Genomic DNA, 24,377 nt, shown 5'->3' on the forward strand with positions numbered 1-24,377 from the left:
CACTATATCATATCAGCAGAAATGGTTACATTCATAATAATACTACAAACGATTTATTCACAAGCAATGGATCTGTTGTCAGAGCCGTAAAAATAAATTTCTCAGCCCAGAAGAAATTATTGAGTATCTCTTCTTACCATCTATTCTGTCAATGTGGTACAACGCCTTGTATCCATAAAATTTTAAATTAAATAATAATCTTTTGCTAAAAAGTTGTAATACTTGTTTGCACATACTAAACAATACCTGTTTGATCAAGTTTTACAAAATTTTAAAATTTTTCAGAAGTTTGGAGAATAATGTGTCTTTTCTTGTAGTTAATGTTCCAAAAGAAAGAGCTTTGAGCCAGAACTTTTATTACGTATTTGTAAAGGTGAAGTTATATTAGGGTATTTGAATATGGAAAAGCACACGAAGGCTACTGCCTAAAGGAAAGGATGTTTTTCTTGGAGGTTTTCCGAAAGGAAACCGTCTCTTAACTTACGTTACACATGGGGAAATGCTCGAAAACAAATCATTCCAAAACCAGGCAAACAGCCAAGCACGTTTGCCTGGTTTTGGAATACTAGTATTCAGCGGGCTTAATCCCTTGCGAAACTCGTAAAGGTCAGACTAAATTTTCAATATATATTGTTACGAATTTTGTATATGTGTAATTAATTTTGGTGAAACTGAAGTATCTCTTGTACAATGTACCATGAAAAGTCTGAAAAGAAGAAGCTCTGTTGGAAAAATAAAAATTCAAGGGCAAGGTCTATTTAACATTGAGGTAAATGGCTATCTCGCTGAATTGGTGAGAAGCTGGAAATCGTTTCGGCTACTGATTTTTGTCACCAAATGTTTCGAGAAGTCGTCAAAAGTAGCCAAACTTGACGAGCATTTTTAATACCGATAATTCAATATTAAAAAAATAATAAGAAATATAAAATTAACTTCTGAAACATTTAAGTTCTGAGAACAAAATATTGAAATTTTGTTTTGAAATCAAATGATATTAGATGTTCATTAATTTAAAGAGCGAAGCGATCAAAGCAAGTTCACTCGCAAAACGTTTTATTAAAATTTTAGTATAGGTATCGCTAATTGATATTAATATGAAATATTGATAAATAAATGATACTGCTTGGTTTTTCCTTTGCTTCGGCTGATTCGAAAGCAACAAAAAAACAAAATTTCAGTAATTCGAAAAGTACAATACAGACAGTACCACTATGCGGTTTTTACAGAAATACTTTGGATGTTTTTAGAAACAAAATATTTTATTCCCAAAAATAGCTATATTTTCACTTACATGTGGCCTGTAGGATGCTGGAGAATTGATATTTCGTACGAGACTGCGAGATCACATAAGATCATCCTCAAGGTATTCTCATAAATTTCAAAAGATTGAGAAAGTAATGCGATCTAACTTTTAAAAGTCCTGCGGATAGACGAGGCATCCTTTCGCTTGGTGGGAGTGCAAACACACACACCTGCCGCATATAGATGCGGAGAGCCCACAGGAAAACCCAACCAAAAACGGGTGTATATGTGTTATGTACCAAAAACGTATCGACCAAAAAACGACTGCGCGGTGCTAGCTCACTGTTTTATCCATTATAGAATCTTTTATTAACCTACAGCTTTAATTTATATGTAATTTTTCTGTCACAGTTAAAAGTTATGCAGCGATTTTAAGAGACAGAATCATTCCTTCCTTGCAAGAGGGGCAAGAGCTCTGTAATATAACACAGCGCTTCTTAATCTCCTTCATTCATGATCCCTTTTCTTTATCGAAAGTTTTACGTGATCCCAGATATTAAATATAAAATAGAGATATAAAAAAATATTCCCATACATTATTTATTTCTTATATAAACAATACATTATGCGAGAGGAGGAAGTTTTAGACATTGTTTCAAGTGTACAAAAATAAATGAATAAAAATCATATTCTAAGGAGACGGGCGTATATTAATATTTGACACTGCTGGACGTGAAGATCTTTAACGTTTAAAAAAATCGTTTTACAGACATATGTGGTGCTGAATGGGAGAACATTTAACACCATTTCAGAAATTTCTGGAAACCCAGTTCTAGCTCTGATCCAGAATTCTGTCAAGGATTTTAGTGGAAACTCAAATTTTAAATTTGTGTGTTTCAACAGTTCAACAAATTCCTCTTGGACTTTGCATGGCAGATAATTAATCTCATGTTAATGAAAAATGTATTTTGTAGCCAAGATAACTTTTTGAAATCAAAATTTAATACCAAGATTTGGAAAATTGTTCTAAAATTTTTAAATGATCTATAATAATTTTTTAATTAAATTTTACATTATTTTTTTCAGTTATGAAATATCTATAGTCGAAAACATTTCAAATGAATCATGTTCCTTTCTACAGAGAGCACATTTATTATTAGACGGTTTTACTTTCTATGAAAACAATCGTCTGGATTTTTTTTCCAGCTGAAACAACATTTTTGAACGCATAAATTATCGTCAGCTACTTGAACGTTTTGTTTTCATGCAAAACGACACTTTTAAAGAAGCACTGGATGGAAGGTTATGTTTGTGCTCTTTGTGAAGAAAATTATTCCTCTTAAGTTTTTAAAAAATGCAGTACGGTCATGGTTTATCCATATCTAAAGCTATGATAGGTAATATTGTCAAAAGAAAAAAGAAACGTCAAAGTTTGGCTTCAAGTCGGAAAATTGTTCCAACTATATAACCAAGGAATAAAAGGAATATTTCGAATGTTGCAAAGGTAAGAATTTAAACTTAAGAGAAACTCTTCCAAGTGAACAAACAGTTGCAAAATCAATCATTAAAACGTTCAGCGTCTGTAGTAAATGATGATTGTCAGTTGTTGTCAGTTGTTAATGATGGTTTGAATCTTAAAAAGGCGAAAAATTGTAATGTGCATTATCTTTCTCCACGACATGTCGCCGAATGCAGAACGTGATGCAGAATTTTTTAGAAGAAGCATTAATATGGACAAAAATGGGAAAATGTTGTCACAATAGATGAATGTTGGATGTATTTAAATAACTTCAATAAAGCGATATCCATTTATTGTCATCAAAGAGGAGAAAAAAGATCATAAAACATGGTTCAAAGACTGTAAAGAAAATTTCACAAAAGGATATGTGCTGATTTTTCAAATAACGGCAAAAATCACATCAATCAGTAGAACTCCATCAAGACAGAGCAAGCAGCCACAAATAAAAATCTAATATAACACAGCAATGAAAATGGGGAAAATGGAACAAGAAATGGGTACCAAGGTCCATACTCTTCACTCATACACCTACTAAATCTTCCATTGCATGACTCCTGATGTATCAATTTTGCGCGTTTGGACTTTTAACAGGTGGATTTTCCAAATGTCGACTTACAACCATCCTTGGACTTGAAAAGCTGTTCAAGAGGAATGGAGTAAAACACCACTTCCGATACTAGAGAAGGCTATCTTGGAAATTACGGTTTAGAAAGATAATAAAGAAAGAATAAGGATTATCAAACACAAAACGTTTAGGCAAAATATTTCTGTAAATGTAATGAAAATAGTCTCAAAAATTGTGCGGATAGCCTTCATTCTTCCAAATGCTCGTTTTTTAAATATTTTCAATTTTATTATTCTCAGTAAATATGTTGCTATTTTTTTCCTTGGTAAAATAAGCTGAGATGGTTTATTTTTTCAAAAATATTTTACAAAAGGCATAGCTTTGATAGCACTAAGTCATTTTGATAAACAGCAGCAAGATCCAATTTTTGTTCGTTTAAAAAATGTAAAAGTTTCGTTTTTTAATAAATGCAATCTTAAACTTCAGCCTCTTGACATCAATCTTACATCTGCGTGTGAATATAAGTTTTTGTATTCGAAGTCCATTTCTTTACTGAAATTTGGAAATAAATGGCTGTTAATAAAGTGTATTATTTTGACAGCATCCGGGAGCGCATCAGCAAATTCCGTTATTAATATTTTTCCTTCTTGTATAGTCTTCCAAAACTCGACAAAATTCTATACTAATTCTATTGATGTTCATTGATGTTCTATGTTTTTCATTGATATTTTCTTTATAAATATATGTAACGTATTCTAACATTATAAGGTATTCTTGAAATATCAGTTGTTTCGTCGAAATAAATTGTAGATTTTGGGTTTTCTGTAAATCTAGTAATAAGTTTCTCGAATTGGTCATTAGTGATTTCAGAAAATCTAATGATGATAGTGTCGTTTGACAAAGAAAATTTCCTAATTTTACCGCCATATTTACTTTCTTGAAATATTTTTATCATCTTAATTGCAGCAGGTAAAATAAGATCGTCTCCAGTTGTATATATTTTATTTTTAACAATCAAGTACGAGACTTCGTATGAGACGAGTAAGTATTTTTGTTAACAGTCATAAATTCCCTTAAAAGGTCGTGATCTTTATTTCAAGATTTCATCAGTCGTACGATATATTATTCTTTTGGCTTCAACAAACGCAAGAAGCTTGGATTCAAGATCTAGATCTCTTTTTAATTTTGGTGGTTTCATACTCTCTATGGCAAAAACACTTTCAAATTAAACAAAGAGGTTGTTCATTATCCTGACAGCTATTTTAAAGGTAAAGCCGAATTAGAGCGATGTCTCATCATATTTTCTTCTTCGCATCTTAAATACCAGTCTTTGTTTACTAGAACTTGCTTGAAAAGACTCTACAGCATGGCCATTTGCATACTTTCCTTTGTTATTCAAGTAGTTCAAATATTTGTCTATGTATAAAAAATATTTTATCATAAATTAGGAATAAAATATCATCTCTCGTAATAATTATTAAAATAAATACTAACATTAGTCGAGTAAAATAGTGAAATAAAATGCTGAATTGTTCTTGAGATGTATAAGCTTGTTTCAATGATACAAAAACAACTGACTCTAGTAGAATAGTATTACGTTGCGATGCCGACATTATAAGGTATTTCTCCCGCCTTCTTAGCGTGCTTTCGCGGTTCTGCACACTGGGCCGGTATTCCAGAGGTCCGTGGTACGATTCCCGGCGAAGACATTTTCTAAATTTTCATCTTGCCTGCTTCCAAAAAATATCTAATGTCTCTACAACCTTATTCATGGCGAAGACGTTAATTTCTGTGTGTTTGCGGGCATATTTTGACTCTGAAATTGCTGTGCGATACCGGTATTATGACGCGCTTAGTAGTATGTCTTAATACATGAATATAATTTACAGCTGAAATTGGTCAGTATTACTATTTTATAATTGCGCTGTACAGAAAATATAGTATATTAAATTAAAAGTAATGAAGAGATTGTGGTTAATAATTTTTTAAAACTCATGTAACTCAATTAAATTTTTGCAACTCCAACATTTTGCTTTGCGATCTCATTTGGGGTCTTGACCCATAGTTTAAGAAACCCTGATATAACACAATACTACTATGCTACAAGCTTTGCTATTCTCGATCAAGGTCAACCAGCGTAGTGATGTCGACCGCCTGCTATAAAGTACTTACTCCCAAGGTTTTAGTTTCTTTCACTTTCATGAGTAAAGTGACGGTACTGAGCATACGGAAAAGACACGTCCGATGGTCGCTTTTTCCGGTTTCCTACGCTCGGAACAGCGACCGTTGGAAAGAGAAAAGTTTGACCCTAAAAGAGCATAACTATGTCTGTAGCATAATGCGCCAAAATTCGCTAAATTATTTGTAAAATTCCATCAGTAAGAAAAAGGAATTATCGAAAAACTTTCATGTGCAGCATTATTTTTCGATCTCTCTGATGATGTAAAAAACTAAATTCTGCTCTGATTGATATGATTATTAATATTATTAAACTTTTTTTAATTTAATTCATTAAGACAAACCAGTCACAGGCTATTTGCCTACGGGGACGTGGGCCTTCGAAGAAGACCTTACTAAGGAAAACTGGTTCGTATTTTCGTTACGAATGAAAAAAATACGAAATTTCCCATGCATCCAATCTATTCGCCGAAATTTGATTTCGGATCAAGCCACCAATATTCAGCGATATTACTAGTCGGACACTGATGGGCACCATTAAATTGGGACATATGAGAAAAATTCGACACTAAATAAAAACATATCCATATCGAATTTTGAAAAACCAAAATCCTGTAAAACCCAGTATTTTCATTTCAGACATATGTGCAATGACTATATATATTCAAACATATGAAAACTTTTAAGAAAATTAAATTTTGTAGAAAATGAGGGAAAGTAATTTCAAGATTTGACCCATACAAACAAACAAAGAAAACTAAATAAAGTAAAATTATGTAAAATTCCACGTGGTGGTTTAGAATATATTTATAAGATGGTTTTGTTTTAAATTAATTGTGAATTTATTTATAATTTGTTGTTTGAAGCTATAACCCCCTGAGCGTATACAAAGTACACAGGTTTTGGAAGATAAGTTAAAAAGTTCTTATAAATTGAATGGATTTACATAGAGATTCGGATTTTATACTGCTTGTAATGTTAAACCATTCGCCTTTGAAAGAAATCTAAGAGCATAAACCTCATGCATGTTCCATCATGACAAATGAAACCGAACGAAGATAATACGAACGAAACTAGATATTTTAGAGCGAAATCAAAGAGCGTCGTTTTGTTACTTCAAATAAATTGATACCACTCACTAAACGTTAGCAAAATTCGGGCTTATACTTTACTTTTATTAATTCTTGGAAAAAATGTAATTAATATTTTAAAAGCATCTGTAGATCATCGATCTCTTGCGTGTTCTAATAAACAGCCATCGTAGTCTATCACACAAACCGATTTTTAGACTATCGCAAAATTTTGTGAAGGAAGATAAAAGTTGAACTATGTTATCACGAGAAGGTATATAATGGAATTACATTTATAATGAACAGAAAATGTTCATTATAAATGACAACAATCAAGGTTAAACAACCTTCATTTAACCTTGATTTTACATGTTTAACACATCACAGATGTAGCGACTAATAGTTACAGTAATAAAATTAAGCAAGTTCGCTGTGTTTTAAAAAAAATAGATTTTTTTAGTGTTAAAATAATAATGTGCAGAATGATACGAATTAAAATTAGTATAACTCTACATAAACTTTTATATTTTACTGTAATTAATTGAAAATTTTATAATACTTAAATTATTTTTAATTTCTTCGAAAAGTGTTTGTATCCAGAAAGAAAAGATTTGCATGATTTGAGAATTATTTATTGGAACATTAGCCTTTAGTAATGAAAGTGAAATCAAAGTAAAAATGGAATATTTATTTTTTATTCCATTGATTCTTTAATATATGAAGAGTTTCGAAGTACAGATAAATAGAAATTTGAGCATTTATTCATTGCATACTTGAATAGCGTCAGTTCAGTAGTCAAAGAATAAAATGTGGTATGAAAAAAAATTCATGAAAATATCATCAAAGAATGCACACTGTGCTTAAACATGGGTTCATTGGGCTTGGACATGGGTTTGAACATGATTAATGAGTTAGCCAGAGGTGTATAAAAGTTTTTTTTAATCACAAAAGACTATCTCAAGACATTTTTTAGTTCTTATGAAAGTTTCCCTTTGCGAAATACCTCTAAGGAAACTTCTTCGAGATCTTCATTGTTGTTATTCAGTAGATTACTTTAAAAAACGAAAAAAAAAACCTTATTTGTTATAAGCTTTATGCTCATGGGATTCAGTAAAATAAATGCAAAGCAATGTCTTGACAATTCTTTTCTTTACTAGTGAAGTGCGTACATTTTTGCATGGTGTTAACTTACAATCAAAAATCATCAAACTTTTTATTCCAACCATTGGTTTTGTCATTCTCTAACAAACTCATTTTGGAAATATGATTTTATGTCCAATATTTTTGATTTTCCAAGATGTCAATTTTTAAATTACTAGACTGCTCATATTCAAACTATTTGAGCATTTAATTTAATGGTAAACTTTTTGAGGTGTTATACTGTAAACAAACCAATGCTTGTAATGAAGTAGAAACCTAAAATTCACTGGATAAACGCATAAAACTTTAACTCTCATGAGAAAAACTTAAAACCTTGTATACACTAACCCTTCTAATAGATAAACTAGACAAGAGATATTCATTTTGACTGAGTCTGCTGCTAAATATTTTCAATATTATTTAATTCCATAATATTTCTCAAGACTAATATTTAAAGATTATTATTTGGGTTTTATCTTAAAGCATATTTTACGCTTAATTATTTGACGTGACATTTCTAAACAATATAATATAATTTCCTCTTTAGTCTTCTTCCAGGATAATGTCTTTAGTCTTCTTCCAAGATAATGTCAATTTCAGTAACCGGTGACGGGGCTAAAAATAAGTTCTTGAGATTGCAACCTAAAAATACCACATCGTTAATGGATCGATGGAGAACAATACGAAGCAAAATTCTTCGGCGGATACTTTGTTAAATAATAAGAAAAAACTCCTTATATTCCCGACTAAATGAAAATACGCGTATTTTGTGTGCGAAGAATACTTCAGAAGATATTTCATTTGAAGTGTATGTATGTTTCTCACCATCGCGTTTCATTTCAAAATTTGTAATACAATTTTTGACACATTAATTCAAGTGAATAATAAAAATTGAGAGTATAGAATATCATTTTGTATTGTCAACGCATATGATACATTTAGAGGTCATAGAATTACTATTATTATCTCAATAATTTTAATTAAAAGAAGTATTTTCTAGTTATCTTATTAGATATGACTGTTTAAACAATGCAACTTTGAAAAAAATTTTCTGTGAGAAGATACATGTGATTTTTATCGACACAGGAAGCATGAAACTGTTCTTTGTCAAGAGCGAAGAACTGGATCGTATTGAATCGTATTGGATTATTTGAATTACAGTAAAGCTTAGAAAGGCTATCTGCCTGACGAAAGAGATGCCTAAGGAAAGGTATGTCTAAGAAACGAGATGCCTTTAGGAAGGACTTCTTAGGAGAAACTGGTTCATTTTCAACAGTTCATATGGGAAAAGCGACAGAAACTCTTGTGCAGTCCCATTCGCTGAGACTCGAATGCGTGTCTAATTACCAGTATTATCACTTGACCATCAAGAGTGAAAATAACATTGAAATAATAGACAGGTATATTAGAAAAAGTGAAAATGCCCTATTACTATGTGTAAGTTATTATGTAAATGAGAAAGTCTGTAAAACCTTTGATTCAAACAAAAAATCAAGTTAGAGAAACCTATTCATTGATGAGAAAATTTCGGACAATTCAAAAACGTAAAGGAAGCTGGGAGAAACTAAAACACAAATAAATCTCGAAAATAAACCCCAGAAAATAATGACAAAAATGTATCAAAAACTAAAGAAAGAATAGTAAACAAGTAGAAATGGCGTACCTCTAATTTAACACTACCATGCGTTTTAAATGCTTTTCAAGACTCAAAAACACATATTCTCTCCACTTACTTTCACTGGTAAATTTTTGACATTATTATAGCGTAAAATTTCAGAGTCCCGACTCCGGGGATATGTACATTTTAAAGAGTGTTCAACGAGGTATAAAATAAAATCTTCTCGAAATAGTTTAATGCTTATTTAAGCAGATTTTGCTGACTTTTTTACGACCTTCTTTTTTTTTCTCTAGTAAACTTTACAATGATGCTCCTTTCTTCTGATACTGTGGATTTAAAGTTAGTAAAGAGATTATGGAGCGCGGTGAGCTTTAGAATAGGGAGCAAGAGTTGTTGATACCAGCTTTAATAGGATGATGAAAATAATCAAAATTGACATATACCATAAACAGAAATGAAATGAGTCTAGAACTTCATGATGATTAGATAGAGATAGGCATAGATTTGCAATCAACGAAACTATTTGGATTCTGCGTTTAAGCGAATATTTGTATTTTAATCCAAGTGCAGAGGTAGGCAGGGAAGAAGAAATGCGGTGAGAACACTCTGTGGAGAACATGGCTGTAACTTTCAAACCGTATTTTTGGGAGTGGTGGGATGATAGTTTGGTTTAGTTTGTGTGATTATGGCAAAGACTTGAGGGCTGTCTGCTTAAGGGGAGGAATGTCTTCGTGGAGGACTTTCTAAAAGAAACTGGCTTGTATAGATGTTACACATGGGGAAAACCATGAAAATGGCGCTGCAGCCAGCACGTTTGCGGGATTCGAACCTCGGACCGAACTACTAGTGTCCAGCGACTTTACCGCTCGGCCGCTTATGGGCGGTGCTATGACGGAGGGGTAAATCTAAATACTTGTTAATATACGCCCTTTTTCACGAGAACTGAAATGAAACTCTATTACCAATATATCTGTGATCAAGGTATTCAGGGGAAAAATACGATGTTGCAATTTTCAGTCTTAAAAGTTAACTGCATGCTAAAGTCAATGCAGTTTTGGAAATGAAGAAAATAAATACATGAAATATTAGTGAACGAGTTATCCGAATACTACTAATTGATGTTAAAGTTAGACCACTAAAAGACTATTAGTAATGTCATTAGAATAATGGACGAGGTATTTATTACACTTGTAACAAATTCCTGAATTTAAACTTGGCGCGTTGCTGAAAAAACAGTTTATCAATAAAATCATACAAAATAAATTCGAAACAGAAAACATATTTAATAAAGAATCAAAAAGTGTTTTCATAATTTATTTATATTATATAGATTTAATATGACACAACCGCGGCCAGACTGAAAAGAAAGAATTGGTATCTTTGTGTTTACAAACGTACAATATTTTTCTGGTGAAAAAGAAACTAATTTAATTATCTTTTGTTTTTTAAAATAGCTGCTCAGCCGGTATATTGGCTATTGACTCCGGTTGCACTACCGATGGGACAGAGTTCGAATCTCGGAGAAGGCATACGTATTTGTAAGCGTACAGTGCCTGGGCGGCAAGAGGGCTCTTAAAACACGGGACGAGCAGAACGTCCTTTCGAAGAGCTGTAGGCGAAGAGGGCTGAGAGACCCTTGGATCGCCTCCCTCCCGGGAGCTCTCACTCAAAATTGGCACGGAATCTTTAAGTCCCAATCGCATTATGTTTCGGCTATGCGGGACTTGACGTCGAAAGGGACAATTCTCAGAACCCGCACAACTCCAGGAAATCAATGTAGCTAGGTTACCATTTTCACTTACTACAAAGACTTGAACGCCAAACAGTAACCGCTTATCGCTCAGACTGGGATCACGTGATCCTTCAGAAGCAGAACTTTTGTCTTTGGTTGTCTGTACCCGGGACAGAACTATAGCCGAGACATTTTCGATGAGGTTTGAAAAAATCCCGCGTAGCCGCAACATCGTTTTCGTAGATAGGCGGAACTTCGCTTCCAGCGGGACTCTTTTTTTCTAGGAATTCTCCCGTTTAAACCAGTGCTATCAGAATCTCGTTTCTCAGAAAAGTCTCGTCTAAGAGGACTTGTGCCATACGTGATAACCTACTTACAGTTAGCTACATTCAGCAATATTTCAAACACCTGTGTTACTATAGAGGTGCTGGCTTAGGTTGTACCTGTACCTGTCCTCGGAATTAAATTACTTTTTTATATTATTTTAAAAGAAATTTTTCATGGATGACTTACTGAATTTTTTGAATGTATTTGTTTATTACTTTTTTACTCCTGCCTCACTAAGCATTACGATAATTATGAAGTTGTAGTCAGCGTTAAATATTCACATTCACCTATGGTTTGTTCATGAAGGTAGTAACGCAAGAATAAGGTGGCTTATCAAAAGGAATTAAAAAATTATCAAAAATAACTTTCAATTAAAAAAATAGAATTCACAAAGATCATGTATATTAATCAATACGTAACGATGGGTTATAACATCATATACTAGCGAACTGTTGAATTAGTTACATATTTAAAATTATCCTTTTGAATCTTTTTAACCATTCATCGTGAAAAAGAAAATTTACCAAAGGAAGCTCTGAGAAATACGTGTAACTTAGTCATTTAACGTAACAATTTGTAGCCGTTAGAAATCTATAGACTAGCTGAAATCGAGCGTAATAGATACTTGAATAAAAGTCATTCTATTGCCCAGACTGCGGCTTTCTTCAATTTTACATGAAATCCTAAAAGTTTAATTGAAGGAAAATTTTGAATTATAACTGCATAATCTCAAGATCACTTGCTTAAAGAGATGGGATTGCCACCTCAGAGATATCTAAAAATTGTGTAAAGTATTCATTTGTTTTTATTAACCAGTTATTTATGTTAATTTTCCATTCTGTCTTTCTCGCTTTCTATTTTCCTGCCAGAATGCAAATTTCTAATTCGCACATAATCAAATGAAGGAGAAAGAGAGAGTATTTAAAGGAACGTTTTAGATGGTAGAATCAGAGCATGTTCCGCTTGTTGAAAGCCACGTTGCTATTTGATTCTTTTAAAAATTTATCTGCGGTTTTGCGTGATTTTCGCCATTAGACTTGTCATGCCGATATTAGGTCTGGGATAACTTGAGCGTATTTTGTATGTGTAGCCCTTTCTACTAACTTATGATTTACTTAGTTACGATTACTAACTTACGATTCATTCTTTTGAGTTATGCCATAAACGCAGGCTGGTTCTGTAAGCACAAAAGGTGCCTTCTATTGAACTTTATCTGAGTTAAATAAAAGAGTCCTTTACACCCGTCCTACATCTCTGTTGTAATTTCCAAGACATAGCGATAAGTCGCTTACGTCTTTTTAGAGTTCTGACAATTTATGTTCCTAAAGCGAATGAAACTCTATAACTGTACTCACTATATAAGCATTGGCGTCTGCTCGCATTCTTACCGATCACAAAGCGTAAGTCTTTTCTCAGAGCCGGAGAAATAAAGCAATGAAAACTAGAGTTAAAACTAACATCAGGCAGTGAGGCTTCATAGGAGTTTCAACTGCACTGTCATCTCCCGAAACCAAATGAGGAAGTGCATCGGGAAACCAGTAACAGCACAGCTGTTTAAACTCAAAGCCAACTTCCGTTGTTTTATTTTCTTTGTCCCGTTGACTTTATTTGCGATGCAATTTCCAACAAATTTTTTAAAGCTTTAAACAATTTCAATTTGCTGTGGCTGGAGCTCTTTAATTTTTTTCGTTTATTTGAACAGATTGTTGACTAGAGTTTTAACAGGTACAGCATCTAGTTGATGAAAGACACATACATTTTCAGGACATCATCAAGACCATTCATCCCACTTTCATAACGCCTGATTTAACTCTCGTCCATCGGTGCACCTACATTATATTATGAAGAAGATTTATACCAGATGACTAATATCATGAGAGAAAACAAAGCTCAGTGTTATTCCAAGATAAAAAAAAAATTAGGCTTATTTACAAATTAAACTATTTTTTTTACTTGCCAACTGCACATGGAGTATATTCGGTTAAAACCAGGAAAACTCTCCGTACCATTATCTAAGAACTGGACTCGTAAGCTGAAGAACTAAGTGTTGATTTAAAGAGATAATTGATCAAATGAAAATACAAATCTCTAAATGTTCATTAAAAGAATAGTCTATAATTCTGGAAAGTAAGCTAAAATTATTCTTCATCTCTAAGTGAAGTTCTTGTGGGTACTTCAGGAATTTTTCCCCTCCCTATAAGACGATAAAGCTCATTCGTACAAGGCTGAAGTTAACAGAATATGATAAGAAAGCTTTCATGCATACTGATTAATCAATTAGTACTTTAGTATTTTAATGCTTTAATTTTAGAACTCTTCACAGCCTCGCTTGCACCTTACGTCTTATCGCCAGCTCTGCCGGAGGTTATTCCGGCATTAGCCATTCTGTTAGTTGACGTTAAAATCGCGCCATTTAAAAATATTGAGCCAACTTAAAACTGGCCATTTAAAAATATTGGCCAGCTTGTGTAGTCTCTGATTACGAGACTTGAATTTGAATTCCAACTTATGTTATTTTAAAATATCCCTAGTAGCGGAAGGTATTCATTTTTAACTTAAAGATTAACAAAAAGTTTATTTAAAATGACTTTTTTTATCTTAATTCAGACTACAGCGATAACTTGTTTGTTTAATAGGGTCTGAAAGACGTTGAAACTCCTATGCAACATAACTCTACAATTTAACTCCTTGATATTGTTAAAAAGAAAATAAATCCTCCACCGGCATGGAGGACATGATATTTTACTGATGCACTAAGCTAAGATATTTATATTTTTTATTTTCTGAAATTTTATTGATGCTTTTAGCTAAAGCATTTATACTCACTATTTTCTGAAATATTGCTACTTTTACATTACCTTTTTCTGAATGCCCCTAAATTTATGAAAATCATTTTATATCGAGGTTCTTCATTTCTTTTAATGAATTCTCAATGCATTAACAAAAAAATGTTTATTTCAAGAAAAGCAAATAGTTATCAAATGTTATCAAATAAAGAAACAAACAATTTTAAGAGAAATGTTATTGGTACATAACAGCAAGTAAATATTTGCAAAATTTTTAAGCTATCTTTTATTGTACGTAATACTGTAAGGTACATTCGTAACTTATAACAGAGTTGTACATAACGATCAATGATTTTCGCATAAAAAAAGAGGGGGAAAATCTATCAGTTTATTAATTTCATACATTTCTATCTTAAATAATTTTAAACGCACAAAAAAATTCAATAACAGAATTATTCTCCGATTTAGTATACAAAATATCAATTTAATGTACAAAAAATAACTTTCAGGGTTGTTCAACAGCTTGTAGAGACATTAGGTTAATTGGAAGCAGAAAAGATGAAAAATATGCAACCTCCTTTGCCGGGAATCGAACCACGTACCTCTGAAATACCGGCTCAGCGTACAGAGCCACTACACCACGAAGGCTCGCTAGAAAAGTGAGAGAAATACCTTATATACTCCCCTTTTTAAAGGGCGACTTGGGTTTTAGGGGACCTAGTCGCCAAAGCCTGGGTGAGGAGAATCATCACACAACCCTTTTAGTTCGGGCGCCACTTGTAGAGTCATTAGGTTAATTGGAAGCAGAAAAGATGAAAAATATGCAACCGCCTTCGCCGGGAATCGAACCACGGCCTTCTGGAATAACGGCCCAGTGTGCAGAACCACTACATCACGAAGGCTCGCTAGGAAAGTGGGAGAAATACCTTAGAAGCTGATCAGTTATTAATTTAAGCAACACACTGAGAAGGAAATTTATAAATAAATCATATTTTGTTAACTAATATTTAATCATTATACTTGAAATATATGCGTTGTGTTGTGATTTATCTCACTTGGCTGACAGTAACGGCAGAACAAGCCCACAAAATTCAATGGCAAGGAGAGAAAGATTGCGCTTGTCGTTGGCAAAAGACTTGAGCACCATACTTTTCGGCTCCCCTAATCACTATACCGTTTGGGCGGCTCCTTGAAATATATTACTTGTTATTTCAAATTAATAATTTCATTAATTGACAAAACTATTTCTATTCTTTTATTCATTCATTCCTTTCCGTATATAAATTTTCATAATCATCCATAGAAACAAAACTTTCCTACTGAAGTTTCACCTACTTTTCTTTAAAGCTCATTCAAACCGAAACAAAAATAAGGAAACAAGTTCAGTAAAATAAATGTTTTATCAAACATCAAAATTTTCTCTTTTTATTCTTTTACTACTGGGTGGAATTCTTTGCGTGACATGTATCCTTCTTTCTAATGTCTGTCAAATGCTTTTTGATATCAGCAGTCACGAACAAGCAGAGGTATGGTATTCTCTGCCCTTTTTGTGTACACCATAGCAACAGTTAAGAAAACATTTAGACTTCTTTGCTGGCATTAAATTCTAATACGAACTCCGTTTTCAAACTCTGAAATTTTTATTTTTTATAAAAAGCATTTTCTCGAAATGAATATGTTTAATAGTGTTTTTGAAATGTTTGATCTGAAAGGCTAATTTAATAACTTTTTAATCAAGTACCATTTTTATTGATTGTAAAGGTGGAACGAACCTGAATTCTCTCGAATCCAGATCCGAATTTTAAAAAGCTTTCACATCTCTTTAATCCGTCGAAAAGGAACAAGAAAAAGAAAGAAAAAATTCTTTATTTAATCAAACTGGAAGAAACATACGTCAGTGCAAAAATTTAAATTATTCAAAAAGTAACCAGAATTTGGCGTAGATTTTCAACGAAACTGTACAGATTTCAAGGGGATCAGACATAGGTACATCTTCTTCAGAAGAAAAAATATGTTTGGAAAAAAACGAAAGGAGGATGGCAAATGGGCGAAGCAAAGCGAAAATGGACATAACGCCACCTGTCGCGGAAACTATTAATAAAATGTGAAAAACTTAGCTTTTAGAACTTAGCTTTGCTACGATCACTGATCTCACTAGCTTTCGCACTAGCAGTCGTGATTAAAAACCAGGAATCTTTCTCTGTTTCCAACTTTTTCAGAAAACCTTGCTGTAGTCTAACGATTCTCAAACCTATTTCAATCGCGAATCACTTTTTAAAATTAGAATATTTTGAGGACCACCTAACTTTCGCTCCTTCGAAAGCAGTTTTTTGGCGTACGTGACTACGAATATGAGTGCATTTTAAAAACAAAATTAATTAAAATTCCTTTAATTTTATATTATTATTAAGTAAATAAGCTAATTTTCTTTTGATTACTCAAGGTGGTTAAAGCATGGATAACCATTACCTTATTAACTGAAAATTAAGTAAATGTTGCAACTCCCATCAGTGAGATGAAGGATCCTGCCGATTCCAGCGCAGCTCTTCTATGTTAGATGAATGCTCCTAAGAAGCACCATAGTCATAGTGCTGTAACTCCCTCTTTTATTGCTAACACTAGAGTGGAAACTACATAGGTAGAATAAGCGGTGGTAAATCAGTTCGGAAGAAAATGTAATAGATTATTGTCATGCGTAATTTGCAAACTTTGAGATTTTCAACTACATTCCATGTACGGCATTCACAGTTAATTGGAATATTTTACTTATTTTTTTAGTCCAAAGCGGTTTTTCCCCTGAAGGACTATTGCTTTCTCTTTGCGATTTTGCGTTGAATCACTATAAATGTCCGTTTCCCTTTTCAAACTGTTGCCACCAAATGTTAGAGTCTTGCATTATATTTGAAGAAATTAAATAATTAAAAATCTGCATAAATGTATATCTATTTCTCCCATTGTGATAAAACAACGGTACATAGAACTATCGAATTTTGAATGACGAAATCCCCCTACGAATATGGGCATGTGGAAGACTAAATTTGAAATTGTTTTATTATCGATTTCATATTTTGTAAAAGTTTCACGAATTTTTTAGTAACAAATTCAACGATTTAAAAGCGAGCAATGGCAACACTCCACGGCGGGGAGAAAAAACCATTTTATCTCTATCGGAAACTGTGTATCGGAAATTCCAAAGATAAGCTCATTTTAAAATTATTTTCCGACATTGCTACTGAACTGAATTTTATGAAACACACAAAACGTTAAAAAAACGCCCCTTTGGAAGTAATTTAAAACCTGAAACCTTTCAGATTTTTTTTGGGGGGGGGGGGCTTGCATTTTATTAATTTTTTATTTTAAAATTAGTTTCATTTATATTTTTCGCCATTTCGAGACTAAGAGGTTATTAGTCTCGAAATGAGTTTTGCGTTCATTCACTATAAACGGTGTATCACTTTTCACTGTTGCTATCAAATAATATCTGCCTTAAATAATGAAGAATCTGCATACACGTAGACATATCCCTTTCACTTTGAAAAATCGACGGTATCTAGAGCCATCAAATTTTGAATAACGTAGTCCTCCACTCGAACATGTGCACCAGGATAACCGGATTTTTAATTTGGTTTATTATTTATTTCATATTGTTAAGAATTATGTACATAGATAGATGATTTTAGTGCAATTAAGTATGAAATTGTTGTATTTTTGTGTGTAATGCAACGCGAAAAATTTCAAGAGAGAAGCTATGCTGGAAAAGTAAGAATACAGGTACAAAGTCATTTAACATTGAGTAAATGGATATCTCTGTAAGTTGGTGAAATATCGTTAAGCTGAAAACGGTTTTGGCGTTAAATTTGGCAAAAAATCGCCAAACATCACCAAACTTGGCAACCATTTGGTTACATTTTGGTTCCGGTCTCTGTATCACCGTAATTGATGTTGTAATTGAATAAATGTAATTGATTACTATATTAGCTGCAACCGTAATTCGATACTCATATTGCTTTCCAGTTATTTCGTGAAGCAGAAAGTATTAGAAATATCTCAGCGGCCAGTTAAAAACTATATAAGGGCGGAGAGAGCATCTGCTCTCAGTTGTTTAGTTATCGTTGTTGCAAGTTGTTAGTTCAACATGAACTGTGATCTCTCTCTGGGTTAGCTTTCTCTTTAGATACACTTTACACTGCATTGTGTTTAGCGTTCCTAGTAGTTTAAAGCGTAACTACTGCTGATACTATGAACACCTATAAGAGTATTTCTGTAGAAAATTCCAGACCTTTGAGGTGTTAAATTTTATTAACCTATCGTCGGAGATATGCGCGTTCAATCTATTACGAGCCCGTACGCACGCAAGAATATTTTGTAAAATTGTAATGAATTTTTTTAATCAAGCCTAACGATCTGAAAACGAGCAATGGCAACACTGTTCGAAATAAGATATTTTCATAGCTAGTGCGCAGAACTCTTACCCTTCGAAAAAAATGCAAGATATTTGTCTTTCAGGTTTCATTAACAAACTCGGCTCTATAAAAGCAATGTGTTGCCGTGGCCAAAAATAAAATGCATTTAACTTCCATGTACTAGCATGTTCTCATTCAGAAAATCCCAAGATACTTTCAGGTTTAATCTGGAATGTTGCTGAATAATAAACTAAGCGATTTAAAAGCAAAAATACAGTTCTGAACAATTTTTTTTCTACTTTTTAATGAGACTGACTTAAATATACGTGTATTAATAATAACAAAAATATGTAAATATCTTACATGCTTATATTAAAATAAATAAACAGTTAACAAAGATAGCCTTCGTCCAATTTAGTATAAAATGTTTCGTAATTTTACCTGGGCCATATTTATTAATAATCTCTGCTGATAAACCAAATTAAACTGGTGAACATTAAAATTTTCATATTTAATTTTTTTTATTTTTTGATAGCAAGTTAAACAATTTTTCAGACCAGCAATATCCTATTAAAGTTTTTAGTCCAAAGGGGCTTTGTCCCTGAAGGACTATTGTTTTCGTTTTGCGATTTTGCGTTGTTTCACTATAAATGTCCGTTTCACTTTTCAAATTGTTGCCACCAACTATTATCGCCCTGTATTATATTCAAAGAAATTAAATAATGAAGAATCTGCATGAATGTATGTATGTGTCTCCCATTGTGATAAAACAACGGTACCTAGACTGCTCAAATTTTGTTTTGAATCTTCCAAATTTTGAATAACGAAATCTTCCATAGAATATGGACATGTGAAAGCCCTAATTTGAATTTGAAATTTGTTTTATAATCGATTGCATATTTTATAACACTTCAAGGAATTTTTGATTAACAAACGATTTCAAAGCGAGCAATGGCAACACTGTACGGAGAAACAAAACATTTTTATCTCCAGCGCGCGAGACTCTGTATTCGAAATTCTAAATATATGCTCATTTTAAAATTATTTTGCGATATTGCTGTTGAACTGGATTTTACGGTTTAAGTGCGAAGAACATGATATTTAATAAATAAGGGTAACACACAAAACGTTACAAAAATGCCCCTTTGGACATAACTAAAATCTGAAATCTTTCAGATTTTTTAAAAAAATTATTTATTTGTTAATCTAAGAGGGCTGCAAGTGTAGGCTTCGAGAACCACTTATGGTCCATGGTCCACAGATTGAGAAACGCTGTTGTAGCTATTGTTCGGCGAATGGTCAAGTCTGTTTTATTTAATTGAGAGGAGAAAAGGTTTCAAGGAGCTTTAGATCAATCACAACAAAGGAAATTAACGCAGCAGCTCACGGAGGACTCTTTGGAATATTTCTCCTGCAATCGTTTCACGGCGAGTTTTGACGATTTATGCAGTGACGAAGGGCCAGGGTTCGAATCCGGAGAAATCCCTGGATGTTTGTAAACATATAGTGTCGGAATCATGTGGTTTGATGGAAGAAGCAGAGGAGTGATAGACCCTCGGACCCGTTCCCCCGGGGTGCTCTCCATCAAAATTGGGGGCTGAACTTAGCTAAATCGCACTGTCACCTGAATGGTGCTCAAGGTTGTTGCCAACGGCAGGTGTAATCTAGCGTTCCTTGCCACGAGGAATCTCGTGGGCTTGGGCTGACTATTTCAGACAACTGAATATAAGTAAACACGAACAACAAATAATTTTTTTCTTTCAAGGAAAGATTAATACGGGAAGTAAAGTTAAGAAAAAAGGGTATACCTTATATTCCAGCGTATAACGTGCGCCTATTATATCAAACTACATTTTTTACATACGAGTACTTTGGGGGCGCTCTCATGGGCGGCTCTGGGACCCTTATTTGTGGTAGAAGAGATCATGAAAGCTGCGGACTATCTGAACTTAACTGCGGATCAGCTGCATGGCGTTTGTCTTACATGGCCTTACATGGCGTTTGTCTTCCCAACTGGGGAATGGAATCTTCCAGCAAGATAACGTCCCATGTCAAAAGACTCGAACTGTGTTGGAGTGACTCGAAGATTATAAGGGTGAATTACAATTAATGTCCTTTGCCACCCAACTCGCTAAGTCTTAACACGATTGAGCACACTGGGGATGTAATAGAGCACTAGAATGTATGAAATAAAATACAGTTGCTCTTAATATCTTTATATTTATTGGTTAACATAAAGATATTAAGAGCAACCGAAATCTTTGATTGTTGTAAAGAAGTCATACAATTATTTTATTTCATACATTTTAGTGCGAAAGAAGCTAATATAAGTAGTATTTAGATTGAAAATTTTATTTAATTTCTTTAAAAATAATATAGGTAATATTATTTGATGACAACAATTTGAAAACGATCCGCCGTATATAGTGAACCGGCGCAAAACCGTATTTTGGAGACTAATATCCTTTTTAGAGCTAAAAATGACAAATAATCTCGTATCTGCGAATTAATGCAATGGTCATGCTATTTTCGGAGCAGATAATTGTCATTAGGACAGCCCAAAAGACAAATCCGAATGTAATTTAAAAAATAATTCCTCCAAATATTTTCCTTTTCAAGTTTTATTTTATTTTAAGCAGTCTCTTCCTACAGTCTTACTGTGCAGTGTCCTTTCTTAAAAAAATTTGCTAACTACTTGTTTTCAGATCTCAGTTGGTTTTGATAATCGCTAAAGAAACCTTTTCAAGGATAAAAAATGCAGTCAACACTCAAGCTGTTTTAAACAGTGAAAATACATTTGAGAATTGGTGAACTCATGCATAGACTTTATAGCAGATGAGACAGAACCTGTCACTTAGGTATCTGTCATAGCCTTCCCGCATACAGAAATAAACAAACATTCAAAAGGTCCATTCCTCAATAAGTCAGATGTGTCTTGTTCATTTTCGTGCATAATTTTCAGAAGCATTCGTAATAAAATACTTTTCCAGCTAGAATTCTATCTTTTGTTATAATTCCCTGATAAACTTGGACAGAGATTTCAATTTACTTCGTCTGTAATTGTTTGAAATTTTTGAAGTCATAATGAGGATGGACTTATTCACTACAAATAGCTACGCTGTTATGGCTGTAACTATTGTTCCGGAGATCCTAGTTTCTTTTATTCTTTATGTTTTAAGTTACGCTACCTTATTTTTAAGTTTAATAAATGTTATGTTTTGTTGCAATAAAGTCCCATTTCCTGGATTATTTTATTTCTAGGTTCAAACATACGAACTTGGGGTAAACCCGATCGCGACTGCATTACTAACGTTGTTGCTATATTGCATTATTTCTTAAAAGAACATACATACAATGGAAATATGATATACTGATGATACATCTCAAATACTGCTGAACGATATTCAGTTTAAAACTAAAGTTAGATTAAATTCTAAATGTCCTAGAATTTTAATCCTAATGATTTATTCTAATGAGAGATTTTCCGAATTTTTTTTAATATCAGATCATCAAAATTTTAAAATCTGTGTTTTATAAAAAAAATTTAAGAATGCATTTTTTAAATACAACTATATATACTAAGAAAGTGCGAATGAAATTTTGTAAATGAAGTAGATGGTATTTTGAATTTTGAGGTTCATTTTCTCTACGTAGTTTAATAAATATACTAAACTAACATTTCGAATCTCACTAAAAGTTCAAAAATCAGCATATGCCATATCACGAGTTTTGCAAGCATAGAAGACGTATGTATAGTAATCTACCTACGTCCAAAATTTTTGAGATGATCCTAGACTTAGTTTCATGAATCTTCCAGGAAGGATTACGATTACGTGAAAATTCACCGATTAATTGAAAATTAATTAACGCGAGAGCCAACACACTGAGGGATATCAAATTAAATCATTTATTTAATTCTTTAGATGTGAGCTGGATTATCAGTTAAATTATATTTTTTTCTAAGGAAGGGACATTTGAATGATCATCCCGCAAATCTGCAGAAAGATCTGAGTTTTCAAAGCCAAACCTCAGCTTATTTTACTTATTCGAATATTTCACTTAATCTAAGAAAACGCCGAACATTCTGAAATGAGACTTTGGAAATATAAGTTTCATTGGCTCTTAGTAGAAGGTTTTACTTAAAGGAGAATGTAATGGCCGAAATCGTTTGAAGCCATACGCTTTCAGAGCCATCATCATGTGATTTTAGTGATTCAGATGCAATTGAACTTGTAAGGAACACATTCCCTTTATAATAAAATCTTCTATTAACAGCTAATAAAACTAATATTTCCAAAGTTTCGCGTTAAAATGTTAGACGATTTCTTAAATTAATTGAAATATTCGAATGATTAAAGGAATTTGAGGTTTGATTTTCAAGTCTTTCTACAGATTCGCGGGACCTGAATACTCAAATGTTCCTCCCTTAGAAAAAATAAAATTTTACTGATAATCCAGTTCAAGTCTAAAGAATTAAAGCAATTATTTAATTTGATCTCCCTCAGTATGTTGGCTCTCGTGTTAATTGTATCCAAAAGACTAAATATTAATTTTAAAGCGAAATCCTGAAAAAATTGGCAAACCATTTAAAACCATTTTGCTTTCTCAATAAGAATATATAGACTTCGTTTTCAGTAGAAAGTTCTCCACAAGGGCATCCTTTCTCTTAAGCAGATAACTCTTGAGAATACGTTTTTTAGCTTATCACATATCACGATGAAGGTAAATTTCGAAGTCTGGAATAAGCAATGAAGGTACCTTTCTGCAGAATAAATGCATCATCATATGTACAATAAATACGGATCTAAATCAAGATCTGCGTCAAATTAAGGTTGCTTTTTTGCCTAATTTTTAATTCTTTATCCAATACAATTAAGTTTTTAATTAAGGCGAGATTTAAAGTATGAATTTAATGAAAAACAAAATGAATAACACAGTTCCTAAAAATTCGCTTCATTTTTTAGGAAGATACAAATTAAATTTTGCAAGTGAGGTACATAAAAAACTACGAACCAAAGAATTCTTGGTTCATTTGTTTAAGATAACAAAAAATTGTTTTTTCAACAAACGGTACATACAGTTACTTCTCACATGCGTATTATTGCTATGAAACAAGTAATGTAAAAAAAATTAAATCAATTCCTACTTAGGTCAACAAAGAAAAAAATTATTTTAGTTACTTTTGATAACATTCTTAACAATTTACTTAAAAAATTCTTTTAGTAAAACATTTTTTAGTCAAATTTTTGTTTAGTAAATATTTTTCTAAACTGTATTAACTTCAAGGGCCATTCACTATAAGTTTAAAAAAATGTATTTGAACTTGCGTGAATGAATAAAAAGTATTTTATTAACGATTGAAGATTTGAACAAGGTATAGGGTGAGTGTGAGCTAAGGGAAAAACATGATGTTTAAAACGAAGTAAAATAATAATTATGTAATAGTAAGCATATATATATGAGAAAAAAATAATTATAAATGAATTTCTAAGTACAGATAAATATATGTAACAGGGTGACCAATGAAACTTAGCTCACCTCCGGCAACGATATTATGAGATAAACACCATCTTTCTGTCGCGAATCTTGAGAACCGTTGTGCTACGGCACATTTCTATTGGAGTTTCGATTGATTATTTTCAAGAAAGCGATAATTTGAAAAATTCATGTATATTTCTATAGATAGCTTGTCGAGACATTAGATATTTTTGAAGCAGGAACGATGAAAAATATGCAACGCCTTCGCCGGGAATCGAACCATGGATCTCTGGAATACCGGCCCAGCGTGCAGAATCAC

At 32.7% G+C, this 24,377-nt stretch overlaps 1 protein-coding gene across 1 annotated transcript in view; it reads right to left on the reverse strand.

Annotated features, from left to right (window-relative positions):
* Nucleotides 1–24,377, reverse strand: part of LOC118190480 (dual specificity protein phosphatase 22-like) — a 70,085-nt gene that overhangs the window by 38,354 nt on the left and 7,354 nt on the right. The window lies entirely within an intron of this gene.

The sequence above is a fragment of the Stegodyphus dumicola genome, chromosome 3 (genome assembly GCF_044657685.1).
Source record: "Stegodyphus dumicola isolate Sdum_Otavi_A_Nest chromosome 3, ASM4465768v1".
In the NCBI taxonomy this organism is placed as follows: Eukaryota; Metazoa; Arthropoda; class Arachnida; order Araneae; family Eresidae; genus Stegodyphus; species Stegodyphus dumicola.